General features: G+C 41.4%; 1 protein-coding gene across 5 annotated transcripts in view; it reads left to right on the top strand.

The window, feature by feature from the left end:
* The window catches only part of MEGF10 (multiple EGF like domains 10), a 480,748-nt gene that overhangs the window by 171,892 nt on the left and 289,240 nt on the right, over positions 1-19,616 (top strand). The gene's annotated exons all lie outside the window — the stretch shown is intronic.

The following is a 19,616-nucleotide window of genomic DNA, read 5'->3' as shown; positions in this document are numbered from 1 at the left end:
TTATGAACGATCAGGCTATGAAGGAAGATAGTATAAGATCAACATCTTCTCCCCATCCCTACTTTCAGTTGCTTTCCAGTCTACTAAAGTCGTTCTTATCAAGCCCACTCAAGGTGGCTAGATCTATTGACCAGTTTTTCCTCCATATCTTACTTGATTTCTCAGTATTGTTTGACACAATTGGCATTACCTCCTCCATAAACTATTTTCCTCATTTGCCTTTCAGAAACACTTTTCCTCCTCTCTCACTGACTGATCTCTTTCGTTGGGTCTTCCTCTTCTCCATAGCTCAGGCCTTAGACCCTTCTTCAGTTATAGTCACTCTCATTTTTATTACTCAGAACCAACTATTGACTGATGACTCTGAAATATACATCTTCAGCCCCATGATCTTACTGAACTCTCTTGACTTATATAAGCAACTGACTACTGCACATCTTCACTTGGATCCCAACAGATGTATTCATCATTTTCTCAGTGTTCTTAACATAGGTGAGTTCAGCTATTTTTACTTGCCTTAAAACTTTCAAGCTTCTAATTAGGCATATAAATGTTCAGAAGTACATATAATTATCATAAATACTGCAGCTTACTACCTTCAAAAGAGGTGACTTGTCTAACCTTACACATTGTAGAAATTGTAAGCCTAATTTTAAAATGATTAAGTAGATATCAGAAATTTAATACCATTCTTAAACATAGTTGCTACCTATCTTTCACTGTCAGTATCCACATTATGAATAGTAGGTGTGATTTTCAGGTGATTGCTGCATGCTTTCTTATTTATCCAGTAGAGTGGTTATGTTTCAACTCAAATCTAGCTGAAACCTCATGTAGTTTGCAGATGTAATTGACAATTTATGATTGTACTGCTTCTTAAAATTTTTTCTTATAATGTATCACTTGTGATTCACTGAGAACTAAGCACTAGTTAAGGCAGGTATCATTTTTAAAAATTTATTTATTTAATTTAATTATTTGGCTGTGTCAGAACAGTTGCGGCATATGGCATCTTTAGCTGTGACATGCGGGATCTAGATCCCTGACCAGGGATAGAACTCCAGCCCCTTGTGTTGGGAGCATGGAGTCTTAGCCATTGGACCACCAGAGAAGTCCCAAGGCAGATATCATTTTATATATATATCAGTTCAGTTCAGTCCCTCAGTCGTGTCCGACTCTCTGCGACCCCGTGAACCGCAGCATGCCAGGCCTCCCTGTCCATCACCAGTTCCCGGAGTTTACCCAAACTCATGTCCATCGAGTTGGTGATGCCATCCAGCCATCTCATCCTATGCTGTCCCCTTCTCCTCCTGCCCCCAATCCCTCCCAGCATCAGAGTCTTTTCCAATGAGTCAACTCTTCGCATGAGGTGGCCAAAGTATTGGAGTTTCAGCTTCAGCATCATTCCTTCCAAAGAAGGACTGATCTCCTTCAGAATGGACTGGTTGGATCTCCTTGCAGTCCAAGGGACTCTCAAGAGTCTTCTCCAACACCACAGTTCAAAAGCATCAGTTCTTCAGTGCTCAGCTTTCTTTACAGTCCAACTCTCACATCCATACATGACCACTGGAAAAACCATAGCCTTAACTACACAGACCTTTGTTGGCAAAGTAATGTCTCTGCTTTTTAATATGTTATTTATTTCTTTCGGCTGTGCTGGGTCTTTGTTGCTGTGGTAGCTTTTCACTAGTTGTGGCAACTGGGAGCCACTTTCTAGTTTGCACCGGCTTCTCATTGTGGTGGCTTCTCTTGTTGCTCTAGGGTACAAGGGCTCAGTGATGTGGCTCCTGGGCAGTAAAGCACAAGTCCAGTAGCTTGGCACGTGAGGTTAGAGGCTCCATGGGATGTGGGATTTTCCCCAGATCAGGGATCGAATCTGTGTCTCCTGCATTGGCAGGCAGGTTCCTTACCACTGAGCCATCAAGGAAGCAACACCCCCCCCACCCCATCTTTTTTCTTTCTGCCAAAAATTGAAGTTGAAAGAGGCATGGTGATTTGTTGTAATCACCTAATATAAATGTTATTGTTGCCTTTTGAACCATGGATCATCTGACTCCCCACTCCTTTCTTCTCTCATTACCTTAAGGCACTTCCCCTTCAAGGTAACATCCATGAAGTTTCCAGGCAAAACACACAGTAAAGTCAGGACAAGGTGGGTCAGTTTTTTAGTTGATAATTTTCTGTGATTATCCATACTATTAAGAAAATTGCACTATCCTCTTGCCATTTTTCTAGAGTAACCTGCATTAGATGTTCCTCTCTGTTGATGTTTCCTAGCTTTAAAAATTATCTGTAATTATCCAAAAAATGCACAAATAAAATGGAAAAGTAGGGAAAGAAGCAAATAACATTAACTTTCAAATCAACCTTCCAAATGAAAAGAAGTGATTTTCCACACACATTTGGGCTTATATTCTGTGACAAACAGCAGATCAATGTTCAGCTTCATGCTGTTTTTCTGAAGCTCCTTTATTTATTTTTCATTAATCTGTCTCCCATGTGTGCCTGGTGCTCAGTAATCTGCTCATCTCTAGCGTGATCCATACTATAATCCATTGCTTCTCCTTCTATGCATTTTAATGAAGCCATTTTTGCCTCCTTTACATAACTGCCGTCCTGATTTCATACTACAGCATAACCATTCATTGTTGCATTACTGAAAGCAAATCTTTAAAGGAATACCTCAAAATGGGATGGATACAGATTTTTGACTCCTTTTTTTTTTTTTTTTTTAAATAAAAGAAGGCTTTGTGAACTCAGCAGCGTTTTCATCATTTCACCTTCAGTAGATGCTCAGGGTTGGAAATAGGCATCCCCAGACACCAATCCAAGTAAGAAAAACACAGGCAGTCAGGATCTGTGGACCAGGGCTGCTGGGTCCCTCTGTCCCCTTCATGCCCCATCACTTGCCTGGGTGTTCTGAACTCCTGCCCCCCTGCGCTTGGGCTGCCCTTTCAGGAGAGTTTCTGTAGTTGTGGAAGCATAGAAGAACTGTGCAGGAAGGGCTTGCTTGTCATTGCCATTTGGCTTCCGTCTTCCCGCCAGCTTGTCTTGCTCCTCTCCATTGTTGTTTCCTGTCCATTGTTCTGGCCTTGGACCTTCTGCTCCACTCTGCTCACCAGTGTTCATGCATTCCAGGCCTGTGTTTGCCTGTCTCTCTTCTGACCCTTGTTCCCTACGTGAGGCCGGATTCATGGCCTTGCTCTGACCCTGGTGTCCTGGCTCATGTCCTCTCCTTGCTGTTCTGAGGGGACCGGGGTGCGCCTTGTTCTGAACTTCACCTTCTATGTCTTGTCTCAGCTAGCCTCTCCCTCCCTTTTCAATCTTTCTCTGGATTTCTGGGTCATTCATTCATTCCAAAACCAGCTATAAAATGTCTTATGTGTGCTATTGATATAAAGATAAATAAGACGGCTTTGCTGGTACAGAATTCACCAACTAGAGTATAAACAGGCCCCAGAAGAGGTAGATCCTGATTTTGTGAAGCTTGTATTAATATAAATTTGGGGGCTTTCATTATGAAAAAGAATACAAAGTTATGAATACTTAGGAAGAGGCCTTGGAAGGGAATCTGTGTGAGCAAGATCCCTGAAGCTTCATTATATAGTAGATTCACCTATGTGGATAGATAAAATTGTTAAAAGAAGTCAAGTTCTGGAGTAGAACTGTGCAGGGCACCAAGGAAGGGCAAGTAACCTATATCTGGATCTGAGGGATGGCTTCCTGGGGAGGTTACTGCAAATGAGTTTTAGAACTGAGAAACCTGTATGCAGGTCAAGAAGCAACAGTTAGAACTGGACATGGAGCAACAGACTGGTTCCAAATTGGGAAAGGAGTATATCAAGGCTGTATATTGTCACCCTGCTTATTTAATTTATATGCAGAGTACATCATGAGAAACGCTGGGCTGGATGAAGCACAAGCTGGAATCAAGATTGCTGGGAGAAATATCAATAAACTCAGATATGGCAGATGACAGAACCCTTATGGCAGAAAGTGAAGAAGAACTAAAGAGCCTCTTGTTGAAAGTGAAAGAGGAGAGTGAAAAAGTTGGCTTAAAGCTTAACATTCAGAAAACTAAGATCATGGCATCTGGTCCTGTCACTTCATGGGAAACAGATGGAGAAACAGTGGAAACAGTGGCTGACTTTATTTTTCTGGGCTCCAAAATCATTGCAGATGATGACTGCAGCCATGAAATTAAAAGACGCTTACTCCTTGGAAGGAAAGTTATGACCAACAGAGATAGCATATTAAAAGCAGAGGCATTACTTTGCCAACAAAGGTCCTTCTAGTCAAGTGTTCTTGCCTGGAGAATCCCAGGGACAGCAGAGCCTGGTGGGCTGCTGTCTATGGGGTTGCACAGAGTCGGACATGACTGAAGTGACTTAGCAGCAGCAGCAGCAGTCAAGGCTATGGTTTTTCCAGTAGTCATGTATGGATGTGAGTTGGACTATAAAGAAAGCTGAGCGCCAAAGAATTGCTGCTTTTGAACTGTGGTGTTGGAGAAGACTCTTGAGAGTCCCTTGGACTTCGAGGGGATCCAACCAGTCCATCCTAAAGGAGATCAGTCCTAGGTGTTCACTGGAAGGACTGATGTTGAAGCTGAAACTCCAATACTTTGGCCACTTCATGCGAAAAGCTGACTCATTTGAAAAGACCCTGATGCTGGGAAAGACTGAGGGCAGGAGAAGAAGGGAACGACAGAGGATGAGATGGTTGGATGGTATCACTGATTCAATGGACATGGGTTTGGGTGGACTCTGGGAGTTGGTGATGCACAGGGAGGCCTGGTGTGCTGTGGTTCATGGGGTTGAAAAGAGTCGGACATGACTGAGCGACTGAACTGAACGGAACTGAACTATTGAAATAAATGAAGACGAGGTGGAAGGAGAAAGCAGCAGACAGGGTCTTGCGGGCAGAGGGTCCAGCATATAGAAGACTGAATCCTGGGCAATGCCAGAAGCTCTGTTTTACTGGAGGTCCAAAGAGATAACAGGTGGAATGAAACAGTGAGTTTGGAGAAGGGACTTGGTATTAAAACTCTGAGAATCTGTGCCACAGAAAGGACCTTGGATTTTTCCTGCTGCTTAGATTTTTGTCTCAAACCACTCTGGCAGGAGAATATACAAGTGTGAATATCAGTTAGGAGATGTGGCTACAGGTGACAGAGTTATGAACTAAAGTTATAGCAAGAGGAATAGAAGGAAGAGATGAGTCAGGAACTATGTGGAAGATTAGATATAGGGCTGGTGAAGAGTAGAGAGGAGCTGTGGAAGTATGAGGATGGCAAGATCTTCAAATGAAAAAGTGGGTGGAGAAGGTTGATGGTTTAAAGGGAGATGAAGTGTTTAGTCTAAGGGCAACTCACTGGAGGCATTCTTTCCAATTCAATTCAGTTGCCCAGTCATGTCCAACTCTTTGTGATCCTATGGACTGCAGCACGCCAGGCTTCTCTGTCCATCACCAACTCCTGGAGCTTGTTCAAACTCATGTCCATTGAGTCAGTGATGCCATCCAACCATCTCATCTTCTGTTGTCCCCTTCTGCTCCCGCCGTCAATCTTTCCCAGCATCAGAGTCTTTTCTAGTGAATCAGTTCTTCGCATCAGGTGGCCAAAGTAATGTAGCTTCAGCTTCAGCATCAATCCTTCAAATTAATATTTAGGACTGATCTCCTTTAGGATGGACTGGTTGGATCTCCTTGCAGTCCAAGGGACTCTCAAGAGTCTTCTCCAACACCACAGTTCAAAAGCATCAATTCTTCGGTGCTTAGCTTTCTTTATAGTCCAACTCTCACATCCATACATGACTACTGGAAAAGCCATAGCTTTGACTAGATGGACCTTTGTCAGCAAAGTAATGTCTCTGCTTTTTAGTATGCTGTCTAGGTTGGTCATAGCTTTTCTTCCAAGGAGCTAGCATCTTTAAATTTCATGGCTGCAGTCACTGTCTGCAGTGATTTTGGAGCTCAAGAAAATAACTTCTGTCACTCTTTCCACTGTTTCCCCATCTATTTCCCATAAAGTGATGAAACCGGATGCCATGATCTTCGTTTTTTGAATGTTGAGTTTTAAGATAGCTTTTTCTCTCTCCTCTTTCACTTTCATCAAGAGGCTCTTTAGTGCTTCTTCACTTTCTGCCATAAAGGTGGTGTCATCTGCATATCTGAGGTTATTGATATTTCTCCCTGCAATCTTGATTCCAGCTTGTGCTTCATCCAGCCCAGTGTTTCTCATGATGTACTCTGCATATAAATTAAGTAAGCAGGGTGACAATATACAGCCTTGAGGTACTCCTTTTCCAATGGCACCCCACTACAGTACTCTTGCCTGGAAAATCCCATGGACGGAGGAGCCTGGTAGGCTGCAGTCCATGGGGTCGCTAAGAGTCGGACACGACTGAGCGACTTCACTTTCACTTTCCCAATTTGGAACCAGTCTGTTGTTCCATGTCCGGTTCTAACTGTTCCCTCTTGATATGCATACAGATTTCTCAGGAGGCAGGTCAGGTGGTCTGGTATTCGCATCTCTTTAAGAATTTCCCACAGTTTGTTGTGATCCACACAGTCAAAGTCTTTAGCATAGTCAGTGAAGCATAAGTAGCTGTTTTTCTGGAATTCTCTTGCTTTTTCTATGATCCAATGGATGTTCTTTTAGAAAAATCCTGTCTGAATCTGAAGCTAGAGGAGTCATGTGGGTACTAGGTGCAGATTAAAGAAGTATCAACATGTAAGTAGTAACTGAAAGCAAAAGAATGAATGAGCTAACCCAGGGAAGTATGGAGAGAAAGAAATGGAGGGTGGGATCCTGGGAAGGGTCCTTGGGAAGGTGTTGACACAAACCATAGGGAGGGAGGTCTGAGGAGGCTGGGAGAATCCCTGCATCACAACAACCAAAATAATAATGCACGGCAACAGGCCAAAATCTGCCATCTTGCAATAAAAAGACTGGAAAATGTGCTTTGGATTTGTTGACAGAAAGTAATTGGAGATGATGATGGGAGTAATGATGAGAAGGAGCCAGGTTTCAATAGGCTGAGCACTGAATGAGAGGTGAGGAAGTATTGGTGAGTGTGGGAGATGTTTGAATGAGAAAGGCATCCAATTAATTCTATTCATTAGCATTAGCTCCAGTCACTAGAATCTAAGGGATCCTTTTTTTTTTTTTTGAGATGGAGATACTTGCACACATATATATATATATTTAAGATGGGACAGATGCTTGAGCATTTTAATAGCCAGAGTGTAAATATTCAGAAGATGGGATAGGATGTACAGTGAAAGCCTTATTATCTGTGATCCTGTTTGCTTGTTTTCCTTGGGAACTCACACCTCTGATCCTATTGCTCCATCTATGAGATGAAAATTGTCCTTTTCCAAGGTGACTTGTACAGATCTGGCTGATTGGTCTTCAGATCTTTTATGTTTTCTGTCCACCCTGAGTTTCAGTGATTGATTTATCGATGGTCCAAAAAACATCAGTGCATTTGTCGGCCTCCAGTGGTCTCGAGCCAGGTAACCATGGAATGAGAACAGCAGAAAGGATAAAAATGTGTGAAAAGGCATTCTCTGACCCTCCAACATCCCTCTCTTTTTCTATAATCATCATTCCCTCACTGACTTGCCTGGCAGGGAACAATTTGTTTCAAAGGGAATAACATTATTTTGGAGTAGAAAAAAAAATCAGGAAATGGTCAGTTTACTCTTGCTTCTGGAAACCTGTGATTTAGGCCATTATTAAAACCACTGGTATCCATTCTAGAGGCTAAGGAGATCAAAAGCTATGTCCCAGAGGCCATCTCAAAGGTGTTAAACTGAGATCCTATTTGCTAGCAGCTGAAAGCAGAGCAGAGTTGGGTACTGACAATAGATGTGAAATGCTTTATAAACTAGAACATGCTCTACAAATGCCAGCTATCACAATCCTTTCTGAACGCTGTTTGCAGTAATATTTGCCTGAAGACCCCATAGTACTCAAAATAAAGCAACAGTAACTCAAAGGCAATTGTATTCCTCTGAAAGCATATGTTTTATTGCACCATGAGAAATGAAACTTCATTATCTGCTTAATGCCCGCTTGACAGATTCGGTGGAATCAAAGAGCTGATCTCCCATCATCTCTCACGTGCTGCCTAAATGTGTATTGAAGCAGCCCTGCTAGCGAGGAACCAAACACAAAATGAAGAGTACTTTGGCACCGTGTTCCCCTCAATATCCCCCCTCCTCACCCCCTGCCACCTTGACTGTTGTGTGAATGATAAATATCCAGTAAAAACCATACACTAAAGGCCAATTAGTGTTAGTGCTAAAAAGACTTTCACCCGTTTCAGGAAGAAAATATATATATATATATATAACATATATAATATATATTTGTTACACAATTATAATCAAGGGAATGATGAGCCATAGGCAAATTTTTAAAAGCCATTAGGACTCATAGTGGGTAACACATTTATTATTAGTACTCAAGAATTGAACCGGAGTCTCCTGCGTTGCAGGCAGATTCTTGACCAACTGAGCTATGAGGGAAGCCCACTCAGAGATACACTAAAGTTAAAACAGAAACACTGTCTTGTATGATCTGACTTTTAGAGACAAGGGAATCCAAACTTAGTCATTCTTTCTCAAACTCAGTCATCCATATCTTACTTATTGAAACCTGAATATATATGATGATGGCTCTATTCCTGTAACTCAAGGCTTTGCTCCTGCTTAAAACAAATTCCTGGGAAAGGCAGCATTTAAAAGTTCTCATCATTATCCTCTAAATCTGAATGAGTTTCTGTTTTTTTTCTCTAGAGTAGAAGAGTGTTGTTTTCCAAGTGGGGATGAGAAGTGGGGAGTAGAGACAAGGAGCAGCCCATGCTTCTCTTCAGTTTGCTTAGGGTCAAGGCAGCCTGAGGAATTCTGGCAGAGCTAGTGATATGTTACCCATATCCATGATCCATCCATACACTGCATATCTATCCAATATCCATCCATCTTGGTGGCATTAGAGTCCCAGTTTTCATTTTGAGTAGACACATATTGAGGAAAAAGACCATGCTTCTAAATTTCTTCCATCTCACTCCTTGCAGCTAAGGGTGGCTAGTGAGATACAGGCAGAAGTTACATAGTAGAACTTCCAAGAACATTTCTTAGAAAAAGGATAGGCTTCTAAGAACATGCCTTTTTTTTTTCTTTGCTTTTCCACATCTGTTATCCTTATTTCTCTAAGGAATGCAGATAGGATGGTGTATGAAAGGCTGGTGCTCTAGCAGCCTCTTGTAAGTATGAGGCTAAAGGCTGGCACTGTCAGAACAGAGAGTTGAAGGAAGCCCTATTTCTGTCAAAAGGGAGTTCCCATAGCAGCCCTGGATGCTCACCTCTGGATTTCCATTACATGAGAAAGAAACATTAGACACCTCTCTACTCTGCTACTGACAGTTGAATTCAGTTCTTAACCGATACAGATGAACATGGATTTTGTAGAAAATATACATGCATCTGCATACACACACAAATAAAGTAAAATTTAAAGACACTGGGTAGAGTGCTGTGTCTACCTTTGGATTCCACAACCAAAGATGGACAAAGACAATATGGTAAGCTTTCAGAGAAGACCCTCTTACACACACACATGCACACACATGTTTCCTTGTCTAAATACATTTATCAAGCATGTGATTGCCTATAGTATTTTACTGAGGTGCATGACAGAACTGTTTCTTATTTTCAAGTAGTTCACAATCTGATCGATCACATAGATGAAGGTATGATAAAATATTTGAAAAACAATACCTGCAAAGACAAGTTGAAAAGACTAGGCATATTTGGAGAGAATATAAAAAGTGATATAAAATGTCCATTGAAAAGGATTACTGTGCAAAGAAATTTGAGCTGGCAGTTCACATATTATGTTAGAACAAAGCAAGTGGAAATGATACTGATCTAGAAAGGATTTTAAATAAAATGGAAATTCAGGGGTGGATTTACTGAGAAGTCAATGAAGCTCACCCTTCAGAGCCCCTCATGTGCGAAGGCCTTTTCTAAGATCTTAGAAGATGTATTCGATATATGTTCACATATTTTTCTGTTTTTTAAAATTTGCAAAAGTGTTACTTTTTAACCTTAATCAGTTCAGATCACTGTTTCTTCCCAGTTGGATTTCCCCTGTGTCACACTTCCCCTTGTGTTGGATGGTGAAGAAACAATTAAGGCATCTTTGGGATCCACATAAAAGGAAGTTGAGATAAGAACGCCTTTAGTTCACACTAAGTGAGACATAGTTATGAGGGTCGCAATCACATCCGTGTATAGTTAAGTTGTTCCCAGCCATCGGGGGTAGGAGTGGCTTCCAGGAGTACTCCTACTGCCCACAGAGGCATTGTGACATGAAGGAGCAGAGCCAGAGGTCATACAGTGGTGTGAACGTGTGCTGCTGCTTCCAACACCGGAAGTAATTGAGCAGTAGAGCAGAACTGTGTTTGAAATACACAGAGTAGAAGCTACTCTAGAAAATTCTTTCAATCATCTGATGTATAAATTTTTTTAATTTTTTAAAAAATTTTGGTTAATTAGATAAAATTTAACCATGTTAACTAAGTGTCCAGTTCAGTGGCATTAAGTACCTTCACATTGTGCTGCTATTACCACCATCCATCCACCAGCTTTTCATCATGTGAAACGAACAATAACTCCACACAACTCCTTCCACCATCCTTGGGGAACCACCATTCTCTTTTCTGTCTCTGAATTTGAGTACTCTAGGTTCCTCGTATGGCTTCCCAGATTGAGCTAGTGGTAAAGAACTCACCTACCAAAGCAGGAGACATATGAGATGTGGATTCGATCCCTGGGTTGGGAAGATTCCCCTGGAGGAGGACATGGCAACCCACTCCAGTGTTCTTGCCTGGAGAATCCCATGGATAGAGGAGTCTGGCAGGTTCCAGTCCATAGGGTTGCGAAGAGTCAGACATGACTGAAGCAACTTAGCATGCACACATAGGTACCTGGTATAAATGGAATCATATATATATTCTCTTGTTACTAGGCTTGTTTCACTTGATACAGTATCTTCAAGTTTGATCCATGTTGTAGCAGGTGTCAAAATGTCCTTCCATTTAAGGCTGAATAGTAGTCCATTTTATGTATATACCCCATTTTGCTTGTCTGTTTATCTTTTGATGGACATTTGGTGCCTCCATCTTTTGGCCATTGTAAATAGTGCTGCTATGAACATTAGTGTACAAATATCTCTTAGAGACTTTGCACTTCTTTGGGTTATTTGTGATGTGTAAAAATTTAAGTGGAGGTTCTCATTAATGCCTAGTTAAAATGGAAGTTCTTGCCTATAGACATTTTTTATAATGTAGAATATGCAGTTATAAAAATGCTGCACATACAGCCTATTACTTTTTTGATGGAAAATGCATGACTTAGAATCTATCAGAGTTTCTTTAGCTTAGGCACAAACCTATAACAGGACTGTAAAACTGCCACAAACTCCACGTGTGAAGTTGTGTTTCCTGCATCCCAGCTGTCAAAATATATTTTCACCAGCATTTTAGAAGAAAGACTGACTGATCTTTCTATTTTCCCTATAGAAAGTGTTGTAACATTATCCTTATAAAGAGGCAGTCAAATGTTAATATCAACATGCTGTGCACGTGCATGTTAAGTCGCTTCAGTCGTGTTCATCTCTTTGGGATGTACTGTAGCCCGCCAGGCTCTTCTGTCCATAGGCCTCCAGAGACAAGAATACTGGAGTGGATTGCCATGCCCTCCTCCAGGGGATCTTTCCGGCCCAAGGATCGAACCGTGTCTCTCCTGTCTCCTGCATTGGCAGGTGGGTTCTTTACCACTAGCTCCACCATCGCTATCAACCAATAAATTGTAGAAAACTGCTGTAGAATGCAATGATAAATAACCAATAATTGCAGAAAACAATTATAGTAAAGGTGTGGCAGGTAATTAACGAGTAAAACCTATTTTGTTGTTTTCCTGAACTTTGTGGTGTTTTTAGGTTTTGTGAGCTTTTAAAATTTTGTAATTCGTTATGCTCACCTCAGTGTAGATGACCCATTCACATTCTTAGCTGATCTTGTACGTGTAGTGTTGTACTCCTTTTCCCTTCAGTTGTATTTGTGCTGGTCCACACAAAACCTGGATCTGTTGCAGTAGGGGTCCTGCAGATCCTTCAGTGCCTGGGCTCAGGTCTCCGTTTCTTCACCTCCCTCCCACTAGATGTTCTGGCTTTCTTAGGTTCTGCTGCCTCATGTGGGGAATGTCTGAGTGGGGCATTGAGCACAAGGCTGAGCAGAGCCTTGGTCACTGATGGGCACTGGGTCGTGAGGTTCTTGGTGCCCATAAGGCATACTCCTCTTTAGTTAACCACCAGGAAGACTGACAAGGGAGGGCAGGTAGGAGCTCTGTGCCCAGCTGAAGGTTGGGCGCTTGTGATAATGACTCTGCTCCCGTGAGCTTCTATTAATTCTCTGGCAGCATCCTCAGGACAGATTTACAGGCTTCTTCAATAGCCCGTCCCTCCATGTCCCCTGCCCAATACTCCTGATTTCTTTTTAGTCTAGAGCAAATCCCCCCTCTTTCTTTGGGTTTTTATCAGAGGTACTTCTTCATCATGAACATCTTCTCCTTTGTTCTTAAACATAGACTTCTGATCCCCTCAAAAATAGACTCTGGAATTGTTAGCAGCCCCAAATATGAATTCTCTTATCCTGGGGTGGTGGGCTTCCCAGATGGTGCTAGTGGTAAAGAACCTGCCTGCCATTGCAGGATACATAAGAGACATGAGTTCAATCTCTGGGTCAAGAAGACCCCTGGAGGAGGGCCTGGCCCTCCCACTCCAGTATTCTTGCCTGGAGAATCCCATGAACAGAGGAGCCTGGTGGGCTACAGTCCATGGGGTCACAAAGAGTCGGACACAACTGAGCGACTTGGCATATAGCACACACTTCCTAGGGTGGCAGGAGGGACCGTTAATCTTCAAGTCCTCCCAGGAGAATGAGAGAAAACACATGTATTCTATCCCTTTAAAGCAACAAGTCAGGGGAAGAAATACCACACGATAAAGTTGCCTTATTAAAAGGACCTCACTATTCATATCCTGGCACTAGCATGATAAAGATTAATAGTATTTTAGAGTTGTAAGTGAGCTTACAGATCCTCTTGTTATCCCCTACAGTTTTAGAGATGAAGCACGTACAATTCCTAAAGGTAAATGACACAGCCAAGGATGAAGCTCTGTGGCTCAGAGATCCAGTCCCATTTCAGACCTCTTCATCTCCAGTCGAGTGTATTTTCTGTCTGTTGCAGTCACATTAGAGGTGGAGAGGAAGTTTTAGATAGAGTTGTTGATTGCTATTTTATGAAAATGGATTAAAAAAATTTTTTCCTCTGGAGGTTGAAAAAAAAAAAAAGAAACTAAATTCTCATTTGAGTTGGCTTGACTGTGACCTGTCTGAAGGCTTCAGAAAAGGCTAGAAGAATTTTCAAGATCCTTTTAGCTTTAATAGAGTATGATTTTCATTCATCTATCCTCTTTAGCAGGACTTTCTTGAGGCATCTTCTATGAACAGAGCATCATATTGTGTACACAGAATAAAATAAGATAATGGGATAAAAAACGGAATGTAAGATACAGTCCAAGCCCTTTGGGAGCTTAATATTCAGTTGAGGAACAAACACTGTGCCCCCCTCCCTCCAATATACACAAGTGTTTAATATTAGCACTTACCAAAATTATGATACAAAAAATTGAGTACCATGGCATCTGTGTGGGCATAAATGCATGCTGGATGAAACTATCCTTAAATTAAGATGGGTGTCAAGATTGTCTTACATTTATTTAAGAATCGTAAGCCATTATTTTGAGTGTTTTCCAAGGTAGGACCTGCTTCCTTTCATAACCACGCTGAAGCTTGGTGCATATGTATGCAGGTGTCCTGGATGGTAATGAATCTCCTTGATAAGGTAGGGCCTGCAAACGAGGAAGCTAGCACAGAAGAGGACTGGGAGGAGATCAATGTTCCAGCTTGCGTGGGAGGAAAGAATCGAGGTAAATGTCATGAACTGAGCTGCATTCTTTTGCCCAGCGTTTTATCCAATATTTGGGAAGGGGAGTGGCATGTAAAATTATGCTGTTTTTCTCTGTACACCTCAAAGCAACAAAGCAAGTAATATTTTTTGAAACATACGTTCATTTCCCTTCTCCTTGAGCTTGTCCCATTTCAAGCTTCTAGGCAGTTCTGGGCTCCCCACTAGAAGGTTCTTCTGGGCTGGGAGTGTATGTGGGCGAGATAGTGGGAAGTTAATGTGAGAAGAGTTTGGTGAATTCCAGAAGGAGGGTCTCTGCACCTACTTTTTGAGGGAGTCCCAGGGAGATGGTAAAAGCCTTGAAAGATGAGGAGGAATTTGAGACGAAAAGGGCCCTATAACTGTAAGTGTCCTGAGAAGCTTGAAAGGCCACAGAGAGGGAGCATCTGCACAGAGTCCAGCCTGTAGGGTATGGACAGCTCTATAGGTTTCTGATGGTTTCCATGTCCTAACTGAGCAGAGAATCACAGAACGATAACAAAGTCTACATGTGTGACACGGAAGTAAGAGACAAGGTGGGGATGTCCCAGTCATGATGCATGGACTACAGTCAAGGGCCAGATGCTTCCACTGCCAAAACTTGGCTTGGCACTGATCTTTTGGAACTTAGACACAACCCCAGGGTGAGGGTCAGGGTCTCCAGCTGATAAGAGAACCTCCTGCTGTCTAGGAGGGGTGGGGGGAATCAGGCTTTCTAAATAGAAGTTGTCCTAACTATAGAAGAAAAAGTTTTATTTTTGCCTCTCCTGAATTTATTCACTGAGATTCATACAGACGATACCAATTTATTTTTCTCTGTAAAATATGTCTTAAACAATTACTCTTGGCTTTGTTTGAACTGTTGAAGTTTCACAGGCAGGATTCAGATAGAAATTCACACAATATTTCTAAAACTGCTTGCCTCCTTGTGGCTTCCTACCAATTTTCTGATAATTGTGCAGAGTTTAGAAATACTGGTCTAAAAATTTGACATGACAATTTGGCAGAGATAAAGCCTTTAGCAAAACCCACCAGAGCCATCCTTCAAATAACTGGACTCTGCTGGAAACATTTCTGGGAAGGTTGTTGTGGGACCTCTATATGCTGAGACTCTCCTGGAATTTACAAAATGTACAACTGGAACTTATTAATGCAGTGTTAGCGAAATCAATGTCCACTGAAAATAGTACCACCTCAGCAGAAGGCAGAAGGCAGGGGCAGAAGCAGGGGCAGACTACACCCCAAACGAAAGCACCCCAGCCACCTGCTTGTTGCAGGCAGGAAGGGTGAAGGGGAAGTGAGTGAGTGATCAGAGGCCAAGTCCTATAAAACCATCTGAAACTTTATGGCCAGGAAGGTTCTGGATGACTAGCTTTGGATGAGAAGTGAGGATGGGGAGGCCTCATCATTTGATCTCCAGAGTATAGATCAAATGTTTTAGATGCCAAAAAGCAAAGAGATTTGTGAACCTCCAACAGCATTTAAGTGATAGAGAGATGGAAAGAAAGAAAAGATCAGGGATTCTACCCAGATTAAGTCTTGCTAGTGACTAAAAACCTTTTTTTTTTTTGAATTGAAGAGACATTCACTTAACATAAAATTAACCATTTTAAAGTATACAATTCAATGGCATGGGTACATTCACAGTGTTATGGGGCAGCTACCTATATCAAGTTCCAAAATATTTTCATCACCCCAAAAGAAAACCCAGTACCCATTAAGTGCCCAGTCCTCACTCTCCTCTCTGGAGTAGGAAATGGCCACTCACTCCAGTATTCCTGCCTGGAGAATTCCATGGACGGAGAACCCTGGTGAGCTACAGTCCATGGGATCACAAAGAGTAGGCCGTGACTGAGTGACTGAGCATGCATGCATGCATCCAACTCCCCTCTCAAGTTAATGCCTGAAAACCACCAATCTGCTTTCTGAGTCTGTGGATGTATTTTTCAGGATATTCATATAAATGGAATCATACAATATATGACCTTTTATGTTCTGGCTTCTTTTATTTAGTACATTTGACTCTTGAGCGGCATGAGTTGGAACTGGACGGGTCCACTTATGCACGTATGTTTTTCAACAAGTTTATACTATAGTACTCACAACCTGAAGTTGGTTGAATCCCCAGATGTGGAACTGTGGATACAGAGGGCTGACTTTGAAGTTATACATGGATCTTTGACTCTGGGGGATCAACTGTATAATGTTTTTGAGGTTCATCCACATTGTACCATTAGAGTAGTTATCGTTTGATATACCAATTCTGATAGACCACAGAAAAAGTAAAATGTAATTGTGTTATTATCACCACTTTGAAAAGAAACTTAAGGTCCAGTTCATTTCCCCAAGTAGACCTCGTCTTCTTCTGGATTCTTTATCCTTAGGGTTTTTTAAAATTAATTTTTATTGGTATATAGTTGCTTTGCAATGTTGTGTTAGTTCCTGCTGTACAGCAAAGTAAATCAGCTATATGTATTCGTATATTCCCTCCTTTTTGGTTGTCCTTCCCATTTAGGTCACCATAGAGCACCGAGTAGAGTTCCCTGAGCTATATAGTTCAGTTCAGTTCAGTTCAGTCACTCAGTCGTGTCTGACTCTCTGTGACCCCATGAATTGCAGCACACCAGACCTCCCTGTCCATCACCAACTCCTGGAGTTCACTCAGACTCACGTCCTTCGAGTCAGTGATGCCATCCAGCCATCTCATCCTCTGTCATCCCCTTCTCCTCCTGCCCTCAATCCCTCCCAGCATCAGAGTCTTTTCCAATGAGTCAACTCTTCGCATGAGGTGGCCAAAGTACTGGAGTTTCAGCTTTAGCATCATTCCTTCCAAAGAAATCCCAGGGCTGATCTCCTTCAGAATGGACTGGTTGGATCTCCTTGCAGTCCAAGGGACTCTCAAGAGTCTTCTCCAACACCACAGTTCAATAGTAGGTTCTTATTAGTTATATATTTTGTACATATTAGTGTATACATGGAGAAGGGCATGGCAACCCACACCTGTATTCTTGCCTCGAGAATCCCCATGGACAGAGGAGCCTGGCAGGCTACAGTCCATGGAGTCACAAAGAGTCGGACACGACTGAGCGACTAAGCACAGCACAGCACAGTGTGTGTATGTCAATCCCAATCTCCTAATTCATCCCACCTTTATTCCTCCCTTGGTATCCATAGGTTTGTTCTCTATATCTGTGTCTCTATTTCTGCTTTGCAAATAAGTTCACCTGTACCATTTTTCTAGATTCCACATCTTAACTGTATTATACAGTTTTTGTTTTTCTCTGACTTATGTCACTCTGTATGAGTCTCTAGGTCCATCCACATCTCTGCAAATGGCACAATTTTGTTCCTTTTTTACAGCTGAGTAATATTTCATTGTATATATGTACCACATCTTCTTTAGCCATTCCTCTGTTGATTGACATGTATGTTGTTTCCATGTCCTGGCTATTGTAAATAGTGCTGCAATGACCATTGGGGTGCATGTATCTTTTTGAATTTTGATTTTCTCTGGGTATTTGCCTGTGAGTGGGATTGCTGGGTCATATGGTATTTCTATTTTTAGATTTTTAGGGAAGTTCCATATTGTTCTCCGTAGTGGCTGTATCAATTTACATTTCCACCAGAAGTTTAAGAGGATTCCCTTTTCTCCATACCTTCTCTAGCATTTATTGTTTGTAGATTTTTTGATGATGGCCATTCTGACCGGTGTGAGGTAATACCTCATTGTAGTTTTGATTTGCATTTCTCTAATAACTAGTGATTTGAGAATCTTTTCATGTGTTTGTTGGCCATCTGTATGTCTTCTTTGGAGAAATGTCTATTTAAGTCTTCTGCTTATTTTTTGATTGGTTGTTGGTTTTTTGATACTGAACTGCAAGAGCTGTTTGTATATTTTGGAGGTTAATCCCTTTTCCTTTGCTTTGTTTGCAAATATTTTCTCCCATTCTTAGAGTTGTCTTTTCATCTTGTTTATGGCCTCCTTTACTGTGCAAAAGCTTTTAAGTTTAATTAGGTACCGTTTGTTTAGTTTTGTTTTTATTTTCATTACTCTGGGAGGTGGGTCAAAGATCTTGCTGTGATTTGTGTCAGAGTATTCTGCCTGCTTTTTCCCCTAAGAGCTTTACAGTATCTGGAGTTACATTCAGGTCTTTAATCCATTTTGAGTTTATTTTTGTGTATGTGTTTCATCCTCTTACATGGAGCTGTCCAGTTTTCCCAGCACCTCTTATTGAAGAGACTGTGTTTTCTCCATTGTATATTCTTGCCTTCTTTGTTGTAGATTAGGTGACCATAGGTTTGTGAGATTATTTCTGGGTGTTCTATACTGTTTCATTGATCTGTATTTCTGTTTTGGACATTGGTTGTTTTTGCCCATCCAGTCTCTGAGCCCCAAGCAACAGCTCTCGATTGTGTGTAGGGCATGGTCTTTCCCCTACATGATCTTTGGAGTTCATGTAATACTGATCCAACCTCCTCACTTTGGAGTAGCCATTGACCTCAGGCTACCCAGTAAGGGCTTCGCTTTCATCCCAATGGCTACAGTTCAAGATGGATAAGTATTCCAGTGCTGCCTTTCTGTTGGACTTGAAGCTGAGTCATTTTGCCAAGTGTCTCCATGCAGAGAGTCAAGACAACACAAAAGAAAGCAGAGGGAAAAGAAGGTGTGAGAGAGCTGAATCATGGGGACGTTGTTGAGCCACTTTGTCCAGTCATGTTTAATTAGTTGAAGTCTTTTCGTCTTACAGCTGTTTGAGTTGGACCTGCCACTGCAAGGCCTCAGCCTGACACACTCACCTAGGGCTGGGGCAGTGTGCGTGAGGACATTCTATCCCTAGGCCCAGTAAGAACCTTCGTATTCTTTGAAGTAAGGACTTTGATACTCTATCTTCCTGGCTTGCATGGGTAGTTCTTTACTTTGTCACAGCAGTAGTGGAAAAGTAAAATATTATTTAGACTTTTGCTATTTACCTACCCACCTATTTATAACTCTATCTTTAATCATAAATATTTTTACTATAAGCTCACGTCAAAGAAAAAATCAGAACTTTTCCTCTTTGATGACATTAGATCCTTGATAGGGATACTCTTTTTTGTTTGTTTGTTTAATAGATTGAAGGATAAAATTTCATTCAATAGCATATAAAAAATATGGGTCATTTTTACCAATAAAAAACCTTGAGGAATAACATTTTGTATTATCAAGATCTTTTCTGATTCAAGCTATCATAAACACAGCATACAAAAAAAAAATAGCTTTCAAAAACTAGAGTGGCTTTTTTCCTTGGTCTTTTTAGGTTCTCATGTTTCAAAGCAATAAAGATGAGCATTTTGCCTATTCCCTAAAACATTCTCCTCTCCAATATAAGTCAAGGTTTTCAATAAACTTTCAAGTAAAATCTGGTAAAAAGTAACCAGGAAAGATTTCCTTCCATTTTTCTCTTTTTGCTTTAATTGAAAAAAAAGAAGACAAATTATAGAGAAATAGTTCCAAAGGCATATTCTTTTCATCAAGATTCACTTTACCTTTTGGTCTTTTG

The sequence above is a fragment of the Bos grunniens genome, chromosome 7 (assembly GCF_055505025.1).
Source record: "Bos grunniens cultivar Pamir isolate PY7600 chromosome 7, Bosgru_T2T1.0, whole genome shotgun sequence".
Classification (NCBI taxonomy): Eukaryota; Metazoa; Chordata; class Mammalia; order Artiodactyla; family Bovidae; genus Bos; species Bos grunniens.
Note: the sequence above shows the minus strand (reverse complement) of the source record. Positions and strands in the feature narration are given on the sequence as shown.